Below are 14,341 nucleotides of genomic sequence, written 5' to 3'. Positions count from 1 at the left end.
CTCTATTTGACAGAAGACTCTTACTAAATATCCCACCATGGCACTGTGGAATTGTCTGTCCTTTCCCTAAATGCTCAGCTTTATTAGGACTGTCAGATTTAGGTGCCATAGCCTAAGAGAAGCATGAATTAATTGGAATATATCCAGCAGAAAACATTCATATGATAAATGTGAACATCATTTTAAAGAACAATTGAGAAGCTGTGAAGTTTTAACCTAAAGCAGCAGAGACCCAGAAATGCAAATGCAAGCACAATAAAGTCAAATATGCAAACATCTATTTGTGCAAAAGGGGGTTACGCTTGTTCTGTCCAGTTCCAGAGAGAAGGAAAATGACCAGAGGTGGAAGTGACAAGGGGGAAAATTCCAGCTTATCTTGATATGGAAGAACATTAGAATTGAGCAGTAGAAGCAGTTGCTTCACAAATCCCCTGTTTTCAGAAGTGTTCAAGAACACTATGTTAAGAATGTCAAAATTCAGCAGGAAAGCCCTTCAGTTGCAAGAGTCAGCAGACCCAGTAATTTGGGAGCCAACTGAGTAATTTTTGGACCCATGAATTAGAAGAGAATGGCCTTGGCCTTATGCCAACAGGGAATACTTTGAGGACTCCCACTGTCCCTGTTTTGGGCCCTGAAATCCTTGTGTTAGTCATTTTTCTAGTTAGCAACTCTTTGAAGGCCTCAAAGACAGATGTGATAGCAGTCTTTTATCCAGGGGCTGAGACCGATCCCTGCCTAGTCCAACAGTTAGGACTTAGGAGAGGGGACTCTGGTAGATTTGGTCCAAATTAACAAGCATGGCAAAGGCTGATATGAAGCCTGGGGAGGAGGAGGTTCTGAAACTAAGAGCTGTGGGTGCCAAGTACCCACAGCTTGGCCCTAGTTGTCACTCCTGCCATTTAAAAGCTCACCTTTAAGAAGAGATGCTGACATCTTAGCAAGGCTGCAGTGTCCGCTGCTGCTCTCGGAGCTTCGCAATGCCGCCCAAGGACGACAAGAAGAAGAAGGACACTGGAAAGTCGGCCAAGAAAGACAAAGACCCAGTGAACAAATCTGAGGGCAAGGCCAAAAAGAAGAAGTGGTCCAAAGGCAAAGTTCGAGACAAGTTCAATAACTTAGCCTTGTTTGACAAAGCTACCTATGACAAATTCTGTAAGGAAGTTTCCAACTATAAACTTATAACCCCAACTGTGGTCTCTGAGAGACTGAAGATTCGAGGCTTCCTGACCAGGGCAGCCCTTCAGGAGCTCCTTAGTAAAGGACTTATCAAACTGGTTTCAAAGCACAGAGCTCAAGTAATTTACACCAGAAATACCAAGGGCGGAGATGCTCCAGCTGCTGGTGAAGATGAATGAATAGGTCCAACCAACTGTAGATTTGGAAAAATAAAACTTTATTAAATAAAAAAAAAGAAGAGATGCTGGCCGGGCACGGTGGCTCAAGCCTGTAATCCCAGCACTTTGGGAGGCCGAGACGGGTGGATCACGAGGTCAGGAGATCGAGACCATCCTGGCTAACACGGTGAAACCCCGTCTCTACTAAAAAAATACAAAAAACTAGCCGGGCGAGGTGGCGGGCGCCTGTAGTCCCAGCTACTCGGGAGGCTGAGGCAGGAGAATGGTCTAAACCTGGGAGGCGGAGCTTGCAGTGAGCTGAGATCCGGCCACTGCACCCCAGCCTGGGCGACAGAGCAAGACTCTGTCTCAAAAAAAAAAAAAAAAAAAAAAAAAAAAAAAAAAAAAAAAGAAGGGATGCTTATGTCTATTAGACTTTTATCATGGTGCATCTGGAAGTTTAGCTTAAAGAAATGATGACTCAGAAGTGGGAGTGGACATATGAGAAAGGCCCATTAGGTAGAAGAAGGGTTAGACTCTCTTCACCCAGCACTAGAGGAAGGAAAATCATCAAGGGTGGATATATTGAGGGGACCAGGTTTCAGTATAATCAATAGCTGGGGGGACTTTAGAACTACTGAACAGTGGAAATAGCTGCTTTACAATAAGTCCAGTCTGTAGAGATGTTTAGGGACAGGTTTTCACTTCAAGAGGAGGAGCCATCATTCATTCATCATTCGTCCTTATTGAGTAAGAATTGAGATTAAATAAACTCTAATGTAGGAATTTGGATAAAATGTATTTTCTTGAAATTTTGTGAAACTACAGAACACGATTTATTCAACATTCCTGGATGCACTAAAAAGAATAGTTCTCCACAGGTATCTATAATTCTGATTGAATTGTCTATGCCAGAAGACACTGTTATCTCAGCTGAGGGCAGAGACTATGTATTTATTTTTCTCTGAATCCCTAGCCCATAGGACACTGCCTACTATAGAGTAGGTATACAACAAATGTTTGTTGAGTGAATGTCAAATTAATTTTGTTAATTCTATTGCTCAAACTTGGACCGAGTCCCCTCTGGGTGTAAGGTATGCCTACTCAAAATATATTGATAGCTAACATTTATCAAATTCTTGTTATTGGCTAGGTGCCAGGATTTCATACACTATCTCATTCAATCCCTATGATCAACCCTCTTAAAAAGATCAAGTAGATGCTCTCACTACACCCTTTTTACTAATAAGGAAACTGAGGCATGCCGAGACCAAGTAGCTCCCCCATGGTTACACAGAGAGTGACTCGATGATACAAGATTTAAATTTAGATTGTGTGACTCCAAAGCCAACACAGTTCATTATTACAGTATAGTCTCAGTAAAGGAGTGATCCTTAATAGGGTAAAATATTTTAAAAATATAGCTAACAATTATTGCATGCTTTCTATATGCCAGGTCCTAAGCATTTGTCCATTTATTCCTCACATTAGCCTCACAAGGTAGGTGCTATTATTGTGCCCATTTTACAGATAACAAATAGAGTCCAGGATTTTTGGATTTGGGCTTATCAGACTGTCAAACTTATCCTCCAAATGTTATATGATCTTCTTCCATTTTTAGGGGTACTGAAGGAACAAGTATCCCCCAAAATAGAAGAAGAACAAGACACTGAAGGAGCAAGAACATTTTGGGGGATACCGAAGGAACAAATCATGACTCTTCTTCTGTGAAGTGTGTGTGTTACTTTAAGAAAATTATATTTGGATTTGACCTGTCACTGGATCTCGGCTCATCCAACACTCTGTTAGGATAGGACCATTCCAAATGCTCTTTATGCATGCCTTCTGGGTATCAATTAGCTATGAGTTCAGAGGCAGGTTAGAGGTGACAAGGAAACTCACAAAGAACTGAAAAATTAGGATCAAATGGAGATGGGTTCGGGCGAGGCTCACTATTGCATTAGCTATAGGAATAGCTAATAAAGTCCCATATTTGGAGGTCACTTAACCTCTGCATAGCCTAGTTTCACCATCTATAAAATGGAGTAGCAGGAGTAATTATACCCCTTCCTTCTTATCCATTTTCTAATTAAAACTTGTAACTTTTTAAATGGGAAGAATCAGGTGTATTATAAGACAAATGGAATTAGGTGGAGAAAAACTCGTGCAAGCCTCATTTTGTGATGTAGCCTAACTTTGCTTTATGAAACTAAGTCTACCTCAAAAGGGCATTGAAGCCTCAGAATCCCACAAAATATGGCCCCTGACTCAGAGCTGGAAGAACTCAACCAGATAGATGGGCAGACTTAGATTGTCTTGGGTCTGGAGCTTATACAAATTTTGGACCCTCTTTAGGTAAAAGAATACAAAATTAGACCCAAATGAGATTTTGTCACAGATGTTTAATGTGGATTAAATTAAGTCACATAAGAGGTAATTCACTCCTTTTAAAATACCTTCATCTAATCAAAATCAATCATACTTCTGAAATGATTCCTGATCTCATACATTAAGTTGAAATCAAAGGCTGTGGATCACGTTATAATATAACGAGCTTGGCTTTGTGGAAAGAGGCATAGCTTCACTCTTCCCCCATTGATTTTATATATTTGAGGTCAAAAGCCTTCTTGCTGAGAAAAAGAGAAAAGGGCTGATAAGTGCAAGAGTGCATGTGTGCCTGCAACAGCAATTTGGTGAAGGGAGTTCTGGAGGACAGCCAGGATGTGAGCCATGGCAGAAAATCAGGAGGAAGCTTGGCGTTCACCACATTAACCTTAGGCATCACCTGGGCAAGTCACTCATCAAGAAAACAATCATGCAGCTGGAAACCATCGTTCTTAGCAAACTATCACAAGAACAGAAAACCAAACACCGCATGTTCTCACTCATAGGTGGGAACTGAACAATGAGATCACTTGGACTCAGGAAGGGGAACATCACACACCGGGGCCTATCATGGGGAGGGGGGAGGGGGGAGTGGGGAGGGATTGCATTGGGAGTTATACCTGATGTAAATGACGAGTTGATGGGTGCAGCACACCAACATGGCACAAGTATACATATGTAACAAACCTGCACGTTATGCACATGTACCCTACAACTTAAAGTATAATAATAATAAATAAATTAAAAAAAAATAAAAATAAAACAATCTACCTCTCTTGGCCTAGGAATCTCTCTTGAGTGCTTCTAGGCTGCGAGTGTCAAATGGTTCTTTAGAGATGCTGAGCAGAAGAGGATTTTCCATTTCACCTTTTGGCCTTCCCTTCTACCTCTTTCAATGAGGACTTGTGCTGCCTCCTGCCGCAGTGTTGTAAGGAAGATTAATTAGCTAATATCGGTTAAGGGCCTTTGATGATGACTGCTAAGTGTTTGCACCATGTAATTGCCATTTTTTCCAAGGAAATACCCATATAGTTACTAATTAGGCATTGTTGGAGCACCTCATGCCCTATTATTTTACAGTTGTCTTGTAATTAACTGGCATCAGTTCCATTTCAAATGACATTTATTGCCCATTTCCCTGGTTTAATTTTTGGAAATTTTATGGGAAGCCTGGGCATTGTTTCTTATTCACTGCAACTTGAATAATTAACAAGGTAAATATGGCTTTGGGTGGTGATATTGTCAACAACAAGAGTTCTTTAGAGATTTTAATTAAGAACACTACTGCTCTACTTTATGTGAAAGTTTATTATGGTGTCTAAGCACTCTAAGCTCTCCTCCATTGTGGATTGTGGCTCATGTCTGAGTGTGCCTGTGTGTGTGTGTGTGTGTGTGTGTGCGCGCGCGCTTGTGTGAATGTGTAATTTTTATGACAAATGATGTAACATGAGATATGAGAACAAAGTCCTCCTTTGGCTTACCCTTCTCAAAGGCACAAACTGGAGAAGCTGATTAATTAATTTTTTTGCCATTTTCTTGCTATAACCTAGAGACTTGAATTAACTCAAATCACACATCACTTGTTAAATACTATAGTATCAGTTATTGGACTAGTTGTGTTTCATGATTTCTTTAATCTTTACAACAAGTCAATGAGGTCTCTCACAATGACAAGATGAAGATTCAGAGAGGTTAAGTAAGATGTCCAGAGCCACATAGGTAGTAATAGATAAAGATAGAGCTCAAATTCAAGTCAGCCACACACTGAAGCCTGGGCCCTTTCCGCACTATCTCTCAAGCAAAATTACTGAGCTTTCTACTTGGAAGTGAGTCTAGGTCACTCCAAAGGCCAACTAGTGCCTTCTCCAGGAAGTCTTGAATGATCATTTATGTAAGTGCATCTTCTCACCTCTACTCTGATATTACTTTCTATTGCTTCTCATAGTTTGACTTTTATTTAAGCTGTGTGCCAGTGGGAAGGACAATATAATGTGACACTTAGAAAAGCATGGAATTTGGAGACAACTGGAATGTATTCCTTATTCTGCCTTTTCCTATCTGAGTCATTTTGGACAAAATTCAGCACAGCTTAAGATTCATGTTGTTGATGTGAAGATGAAAGGAGAGCATGTGTGGAAAGTTCTCAGAATGTGTCATGGTACATGGGAAGCACACAATATATGGTGGCTGGTTGGATGGATAAAAACAGGATGAATGAAGGAATAAATGGCAGTGACCTTTGCTTGTTTATAGGATCACCTCTTCAACATTGCACTCTGTGTCAGTTCAAAATGTAATTTTAAAAATATAAAAATGAATCTCATAAAGACTTGAGGAAGTCAAGTATATCTGACTGAGTTCCAGACTGCCCCACTGTAGTAGAAAAACCTGACTAAATCACACTAATTATAATGGTGTATACAACTTCTTAAAAATAATGGCCACTAAGACCAGAATATGTTGATTATTAACTAGCTGAAATATGGGATCTATTGTGTTGTGAGTTCCTCCAATCTATTTCAGAATGAAATAGAACAATGGAGGCCAATAGGAGACCTGGACTTGAAATCACAGGGTTCTTATCAGAATTTCAATTCCAATTCTACCATGTGTAATTATCTATGTGACCTCTATACACAATAAGCAGTAAATTTCATGGAACTACCAAGACTCCAGGAAGCCGACTCTGAATTGGAAATATATTTGTGTAAAGTTTATTGGCGGTGTTTTCTGGAGCAGCATATGTCAGGGGGTCAGAGAAGCAGGATTGGGTCATACTGGTTGCAGGTGACTTCCCAGGCATTTCTGGAGTTGGAATAACCCTTCAGGGCCGAATTGAAGAAGGAATGCCAAGACTTTGAAGCCTTGCAGACTGTCCCCAGGAGAAGGGTGTAGCATTAGACAGAGGAGCTCTCTTTGGCCAAGAGAGGACATTTCCTGAGAAGAAACATGGCTGTGAGATATCAACAACCCATAATTCCAGCAGCCGTGGGCATGAGTTTCTCAGTTCTGGAATCTGAGTGCAGCACCACAGCATCCACTACAGTGGTGAAAGAAGCATTGGAACTCAGGAAACCTGACCCCTCATGACTTCATTGTAATTTCTTTCCTTGAAACTCAATGACTATTATCATTTTCACTTCACAGTTCAAAATATAGAACCTCAGAGTTAAGTAACTTACCTAACATGCCAGAGATTGTAGGTACCATGATATACCACTAAAGTCCATGCACATTCCCTAGGACCATACATCTGCCTACTTTGATAGCAAATGAAAAGTCACTCAATAGATTGCTAAATTGTTCAGCATTTAATCATTTGCTAAATCTCAGAAGATGCAAGGGGATTATGTGTGTATGTACTTGCACGCAATGTTTTAGAACAGGCAGATAGATTTTAGCTGTTTCCCCCTGGAGGGTGGAAACACTCAAGACTTCAGAGGAGTAGCGGCAGAAAACCATTACAACACACTTCACATCAAGCAGATTTTGCGAGTCAAGTAATTGCTTGTAAACATAACGCCATGCAATAAACCCAATATATATTATTTGGACTTCATAAAATAATTCCATATTATTTCTGTAAGTAATTTTTTGTATATCTCTGATGTTATGATGTACTCACTAGGGATATGGAGGTAAATGGAGCTTATAGATTGGTGATAGAGTTGTGTTGGATTTGGACTTGAATATTGCAAGAGGTTTCTGCAGATGTGGTCACCCAGAGAATATTATAAACAGACAGATAATAGTCTTAAAACTTAACCCACTCCATCATTGCAAATCTGAGATAAAAGGAGAGGAAGGAGGGAGGGGATTTACTGAAAGCAATAACTTATTTGCTCCAGCCTGGAAAATGTCCTACAACCTATGGAGCTGTACTAATGTGTGAATGGGCCTCAACATCAGTGCAAATCCCTGCAGGGTTAGTTGGTATAATCATTAGCCTACCCACTCACAGGATACCAGCTTCTGGGCATCAGGAGCTCATGGAGGCACAGTAGCACCATGAGACTTGTCTTCAAAACAGGACTGGTCCATGCATCCACTTCTTCCTCCTCATAGACCCCATCTGCTGTGGGAAGTTAGGGCTTCACTCTGAGATTCTGTATTTTCAACTGTAAAGTGAAAATGATAATAGTCATTAAGTCTAACCATCTCCATTTTCTTAATATTTGCTCTCATTAGCCTGGGCCACCTCAGGATCTGTGTGTCTGCCTAAAGGCACAAACAGTTCTCCCAGGCCTCTTCCAACTAAAATGTGAGAGCAGAGTCCAGCAGGACACTGCATTTGCAAGTAGAATGACATGGACATGAGTCATGATTCTATCACTTTGTAACCAGTAGGCTACTCAGTTTCTCTGGAGTTTGATTTCTTCATCTGCAAAATGAGGTTGGATGAGGGATAATAACCATTCACAATTGTGAGGAGCAAATGAGAATATTTGTGTTTTTAGAAGGAATTATATAAAAGTTCCATATAAATAATGATGCTGAGCTGGAGGGCTCTGCAGATGCATTTAGCCTGGGAAGAAGAAGATAAGCCTTTACTTGGAGGACAAGGCAGAATCACAGCTGCTGGATTTGTTCTGAAATGAATACAAGACACCTTTGTGAGCCACACTGACAAATTAGTCTGCCCCACTCCTCACGTGCTGGCTGTCAACTTGTGCCCCACTGCATCCTGTTCCCCATGTTCAAATTCAATGAAGGTCAGAGCAAACAGTCACCCATTGCAATTCTAGAAATCTGTTTTCTCCTACCCATTGCACATCTCAACCCATCACATTAGAATAACACAGTCAGATGCAATTAGCCTCAGACTATTCAATTACCCAACGGGTTTCCATATGTCATTAAGCATCGTCCTTGTGAGATCACAAGGGTGCCGCACACACAGAATGGTCATTTCTTCTACTTTGCACTTTCAGCAAATAAGACTTGAAGTCAGGTTGTCATGATAGTCTTGATTTAACATATCTAATTCCAGTAATTTAGAACTTTCATTGTATCTGAAAATGCTCAGGACCCATCACTGAGTGTCTATTTTGATTTCCCTGGAGGTTGAGAGGAGATGCCTTTCCAGGCTACTGAGAAAACACATCCTTCTTGGGCCTTCATTTTCTTGCCCAGGCTATTCTTCTTGCTATCAATATGTTTCCTTCTTATCTTAATTGGCAAAATCACAACACAAGCTTCAAGTTAGCCTCATGTGGAACTCACCTGTGCGTAAAGGTTTTCCTGAAGTTTGCAAAAGCAGAGGAAGTCACAGTCATGCCCCTTGTTCAAAACCCTTCTAAGCACATCAGCTCCAATTTCCAATTCTGCAGTTATTTGTTTAACTATATCCCTTTCCTGTAGACTGTGAAGTCCTTGAAGAATGGCACTGTATTTTGTTCATCTTTTTGATTCAGAACACTTAGTGAGAAATGAGCCTGAAATTATAAATTGAATAGATGAATAAATATACATAAATATAAAAATAGATACTGTTTTCAAATGTTTATTTTCAACAGAAATATTGAACTCGTTGTCTTTTTGTGAGGTGACATTCATTTTTTGAACACCATGCAAAATTATGCTGGCTATTTTCCAAGGAATAAAACAATGGAAAATTATACCAGAAAGATGAGATTTCTTCACTTCCTCCTTTCTCCACTGTGGGTAAGTTTATGATTTTTTTTTTATTTCTGCGTTAGCTATGGGCTGCATAATTAACATGCATAATTATTTAGTGGACTATTAGACTTAATGATAAGCTCTGTCTGATATGCAGAATGATGTCTTGGAACTGTCACAGCTGAGTTGGGAGAAAGATATAGCTCAAGATGAATGGCTGAATTCAGATTAAATCATCACTCTTTGGGCATCTACTAAAGATTGGATATGGTCCTGAAAACATGACCTACATTATCTTAATAGCCAATTGACGCTAGCACTGCCGTAGTGCAGGTGTAGAAAGGGAGACCCACAGAAGTGATTTAATTTGCTAGAGATGACCCAGCTATTAAGCATATGCTGAGTCCAGATGTCCAGTTTCACACAGACTGGGAATGGGCTGGGATTCAGAGAGGACATGGGAGTGCTTAGCTAGTGGATGTGTCTCCAAGATAGCCAAGTCCGTGCCAACCCTGAGGTTCTGTGATCTGTGTGGCTTGGTGATGACCTCTACTGGCTAAACTTCCTGGGCTGGCAAAATGCAGTGAGGTTGGAGATGGGGGGGGAAGAAGGGCAAAGGATCTAAGTTTGAGTATTAGTCTAGTCACCTATTGGATGCATTGGGTATTTCTTGCTTAATGCCACTGTTCTGCCTATGTCCTTCCATGGCTCCCCAGTGCTCTTTGCACAGAGATCATGACTCTGTCAGTTGCTGCATGGCCTGCCTCTCCTTCCCACTCCAGCCTCAACTCATTCCATACCCTGCTCCCTGCCTTGGGGCTGGGCATACCAGGAGGCTTCAGAGCCTGTTCTCTCTTGCCTTTGCAAGTGCTGTTTATTCTGCCTAGAATTCTCTTCTCATCTCTCTTGTGCCACCTGAAATAAAGCCTTTTCATCTTTTAGCTCTCAACCCAAGCGTTTCTCAAGGCAAGCCCTTCTGCTGCCCCAGGGCCAGCTCACCTTCCGCTGTGAGTCCCGGTCTTCCTTTCCTTCAGAGTACCTCACTTGCTTTGCAGGTAGCATTCGCTAATGGATTCGGTAATTAATATTGGTCTTTCCTTTTAGACTGGAATCTCCATAAGAGCAGGGACAGCGTAGCATGGCTGGCACAGATCGTGTTGTCTACTCACAGGCAGCTACTATCTAAACATTTGCTTGCCCTCTCTGAATCCCAGATAGCCTCCATTCTGTGTGAAACGAGATTATGGTGGTTGGCAAATCAAAATTTGTGATTCACTTTCAAAAAACTGTTTGCCATTTCTTCAGAGTACAAACTCTAATTGGTCATAGTGAATGAATGGAGAAGGAAGGAGTAGACACAACTGGTCTTATCATTGCTTAGCTGTCTGTAAGACTTGACAGACTGGATTAAGAAAATGTGGCACATATACACCATGGAATACTATGCAGCCATAAAAAAGGATGAGTTTGTGTCCTTTTTAGGGACATGGATGCAGCTGGAAACCATCATTCTCAGCAAACTATCGCAAGAACAGAAAACCAAACACCGCATGTTCTCATTCATAGGTGGGAACTGAACAATGAGATCACTTGGACTCGGGAAGGGGAACATCACACACCGGGGCCTATCATGGGGAGTGGGGAGTGGGGAGGGATTGCATTGGGAGTTACACCTGATGAAAATGACGAGTTGATGGGTGCTGACGAGTTGATGGGTGCAGCACGCCAACATGGCACAAGTATACATATGTAACAAACCTGCACATTATGCACATGTACCCTAGAACTTAAAGTATAATAATAATAACAAATTAATTAATTAAAAAAAAAAAAAGACTTGAGCTGCAGAGTTCTTGTTATTTTGTGAGTTTTTGACCTCTGGAGGAGAATTCCAGAGCTGGTCTACCTATCTAACTAGGAGCCCATGTTCATAGTAAAATCAATTCTTCATGTAGTATGGAGTTGCGGGATTGGTAAAAGCATTGACTTTGGAATCGGACCGCCGGGATTCTATTACTTATTAGCTCTGTGAATTTAAGTGACTTACTTAACCTGTCTCTGACTTAGTTTTGCCATCTGTAAAGTGGGGGCTATTACAGTATTTATGTTGTATGGTTGTTGTTAAGATTAAATAATTTATATTTATTTTACAAAGTGTTTATAATAGTTCCTGACATATAGTACATGCTATATAAGTAATTTCTATTATTTTTATTTTTTTTGGAGATGGCACATGCTATGCCTTTTCAAGTGCCAGCCCCTATAACCACTTCCTTCCTAGGCATCCTCCCATTTCCCCAGTAGCTATAGCTGTTTCTGCCTCCCTTCTAATCTGAGTTGCTAAAAATTGAGGGTGTCTTACTCGTAATCTGTGTTGGCTTATGACAATATTGGTTGCTTTTTCCCTCTATTTCCCATTGCAAAGGCTTAGTTCTCCACTAGTAGGAAATGGTCCTGTTGTCTCAATTATACTTGGGCTCTGCCCCAAGAAAATTTGATTGACCAGGTGCAATCAGGCAACAGGAGCAATGCTAGTGGGGGAGAGCTTGAGAAAGGTGGCTTTTGCTGGTTCATACCAGCAATGAACAGTCAATACAGTTCAGCTCCCCTGTGCTAAGTGGAGCTGCAAGTTTCAATGTGAGTCTGTGTGCTCACTCACTCTCCCCTGATCTCTCAGTGGGCTCCTTAGCTGGCAAGCTGGCATTACACAAACAGGAATGCTAATGAAATGCCTTTCCAAGATGGGCTGCCAGGCAATTTAAACACCGAACTAGTTATTAAGGCTCTCTAATGGCATAAGAGAGTTGAGACTACAGTCTGAGTTGGCTAAGGCAGAGAATGTTGTCTGGTATGGAAGACAGAATCCAGGCTGTACCAAGTAAGACATCAGTGACCTTAGGGAAAGTCCCTTCCTCTCTGTGGCCTTCCCCATGTGTTAAAGCAAAAAGCTCATTCATCCATTCAACACACATATATTGAGCTTCTACTGTGTTCCAAGCACTGCTGGAGAGATGAACTCTCAGATGCATTATGTTGAAATCATTTTGTGAAATACATGACTGAAAGTTCAAATATGGTGAACCTGGGGACAGGAGCAGATGGACTGCAATATCTTAATCTGTGTAATCAACACGTGGCAGAAAGCGTGGTGCATAAGATGAGCTCTGAAAATATTTGATGTTCTTTTAAAAATTCTGCTTTTGACTTTCTTACTTTCTAAAATGTTTGTATACTATTTTATTGATGTAGTTTTTCATATTGATTATTTTCTTCCTTATATTTACGTTGGGTTTACTTTGCACTTCTTTTTCCAACCTTTGAAGGTGGAAACATGAACCACTCTTAGTCTTTTATTTTTATAAAGTTGTAAAATTTCCTCTAGCACTGCCTTAGCTGTGAATATTTTTTTATTTGCTGTATTTTTACTATGATTGTTTCAAATATTTTAATGTCCTTTGTGATTTCTTTTTCAACCTATGTGCTATTTGGAAGTGTGTTGTTTAATTTCTAAATATTTGCATATTTTATGTTTTTAGTTATTGAATTCTAATGTATTTCCTTTGTACTCAGAAATAGAGTTGGTAAGCACTGTGGTATTTCCTGCGAGCTCTCAAAGAGACTGGCTCTATATATGTACAACCTAGCTCTGGGCCAAGGATCCACTGACATTTCCCCATCCAGCATTCTGAGGACTCTTGTCTGAATAGTGCCCTTCTCTTTGTTAATCTATGTTGCAAATTCCAGTTTGCATTCGCAGCCCTCAACTTTAATCTCTGCCACCCCAGCTCAGCAACACTGCCGTGCTTTCCTTGGGCTCCATCTCCTCGTGACATGCAGATCCCTGAAAATTCCCTACGGCAGAAAGTTGAGAAACATCGATCTCACCACACGTGTTTGCTTTTTTGCTAGCATTGCAGTCCTCCTCCAAAAAATGCTTCACCTATTTTGTTCTGTTTCATAGTTGTTTACCTTTGTGAAGGGAGGAAGAACAGTCTAGGTAACACCCATACTCTGTTGCAGCCAAACCCAAAATATTACTTTTTAATTTAATCTTATTTAAGTTGTTAATATTGACATAACCAGGTGGGTTCTGGAAGTTTTGGTTTTAAAATGCATATTTTTAAATTTCCAAAGTGTGCTTATTTTATTTTTGCCAGGGCCATCTTTTAGGTTTTTAATGTAACTTTTCTTTGCCTATCTAATTGTGATTTATTTCTGTTTATACATTTTGAAGAAAAAATTATTAAATCATCTTTTTTGCCATTTGTGAGCTTCCATCATTTCGAGCAACTAAGTTGTGCCTGCAATTGCTATATAAAACCTCTTTCTAACAATATCTGAACAGTGCTTTTTACTTGATTTTTTTAAAAGATAACATAAAGAACTAGTTACAAATGACTAATTTAATACATAAGGTCAACTGTGAATGACTTACTAATTGGTTTACTTAAGCACAATGTCATCATCTCACAGTGAAATGATATCCTGATAAATCTCTAACAGGTCGATGCCTCCCGTCTGTGCCCACTCAGGTGACAGTGAGTACTTTAGTAACATATTCTGGGTAATACTGCTCTCTTGTGCTTGATTAGATGTTCTTACTAATTCATGTCTGATTTTACACATTTTGCTGAATCTCTTCTGTGGTTCATGCTTGTCCATGCCAGGTGTGCCAAATAATTCTGTTTCAGATAAGTCACTACCTTGTATCTGTGTGGAAAGTGTAACTCCAGAGACTTCTCAAATTCTTCATTTGTAATTCCTTATAGAACACCAATTATGAACAGCTTTCATTTATTGCACTTTTACAAAAGCTATTTTTGTTTCTATTGCCTATTGCGTTCATCCATAAAAATGCTGAAATTTAAAGGACTTTTTCTCCTCCTTCAAAGTATACTCTGTAAAAATTACTTTGCTTAAGCTCTTGTTATCTGAGAATGGCTTCTCTCTATAGCAAGGAGAGGGGATTAGGCTGCTAGGGTTTGGATGAAAAAATAATACAA

The 14,341-nt window shown here is 40.1% G+C and overlaps 2 long non-coding RNA genes and 1 pseudogene across 7 annotated transcripts in view; 2 read left to right on the top strand and 1 right to left on the bottom strand.

The window, feature by feature from the left end:
- Positions 1 to 10,341, top strand: part of LOC105467967 (uncharacterized) — a 301,866-nt gene extending 291,525 nt beyond the window's left edge. Inside the window, exon 4 of one of the 2 annotated variants that reach the window (XR_011606764.1) lies at positions 9,236 to 10,341. This is a non-coding gene — a long non-coding RNA (uncharacterized lncRNA). Of the gene's footprint in view, positions 1 to 2,955; positions 3,444 to 9,235 lie in introns of those variants that run through there. The other variant, XR_011606763.1, reaches the window with a different exon arrangement.
- Positions 1 to 14,341, bottom strand: part of LOC105492774 (uncharacterized) — a 53,283-nt gene that overhangs the window by 13,148 nt on the left and 25,794 nt on the right. For 4 of the 5 annotated variants that reach the window (XR_011606758.1, XR_011606761.1, XR_011606762.1 and 1 more), the window contains exons 2-3: positions 8,943 to 9,154; positions 4,491 to 7,837 (exon numbers count right to left, since the gene is read on the bottom strand). This is a non-coding gene — a long non-coding RNA (uncharacterized lncRNA). Of the gene's footprint in view, positions 1 to 4,490; positions 7,838 to 8,942; positions 9,155 to 10,337; positions 10,408 to 14,341 lie in introns of those variants that run through there. The other variant, XR_011606759.1, reaches the window with a different exon arrangement.
- LOC112428647 (small ribosomal subunit protein eS25 pseudogene) lies at positions 752 to 1,414 on the top strand (annotated as a pseudogene).

The sequence above is a fragment of the Macaca nemestrina genome, chromosome 8 (assembly GCF_043159975.1).
Source record: "Macaca nemestrina isolate mMacNem1 chromosome 8, mMacNem.hap1, whole genome shotgun sequence".
Taxonomy (NCBI): Eukaryota; Metazoa; Chordata; class Mammalia; order Primates; family Cercopithecidae; genus Macaca; species Macaca nemestrina.
Note: the sequence above shows the minus strand (reverse complement) of the source record. Positions and strands in the feature narration are given on the sequence as shown.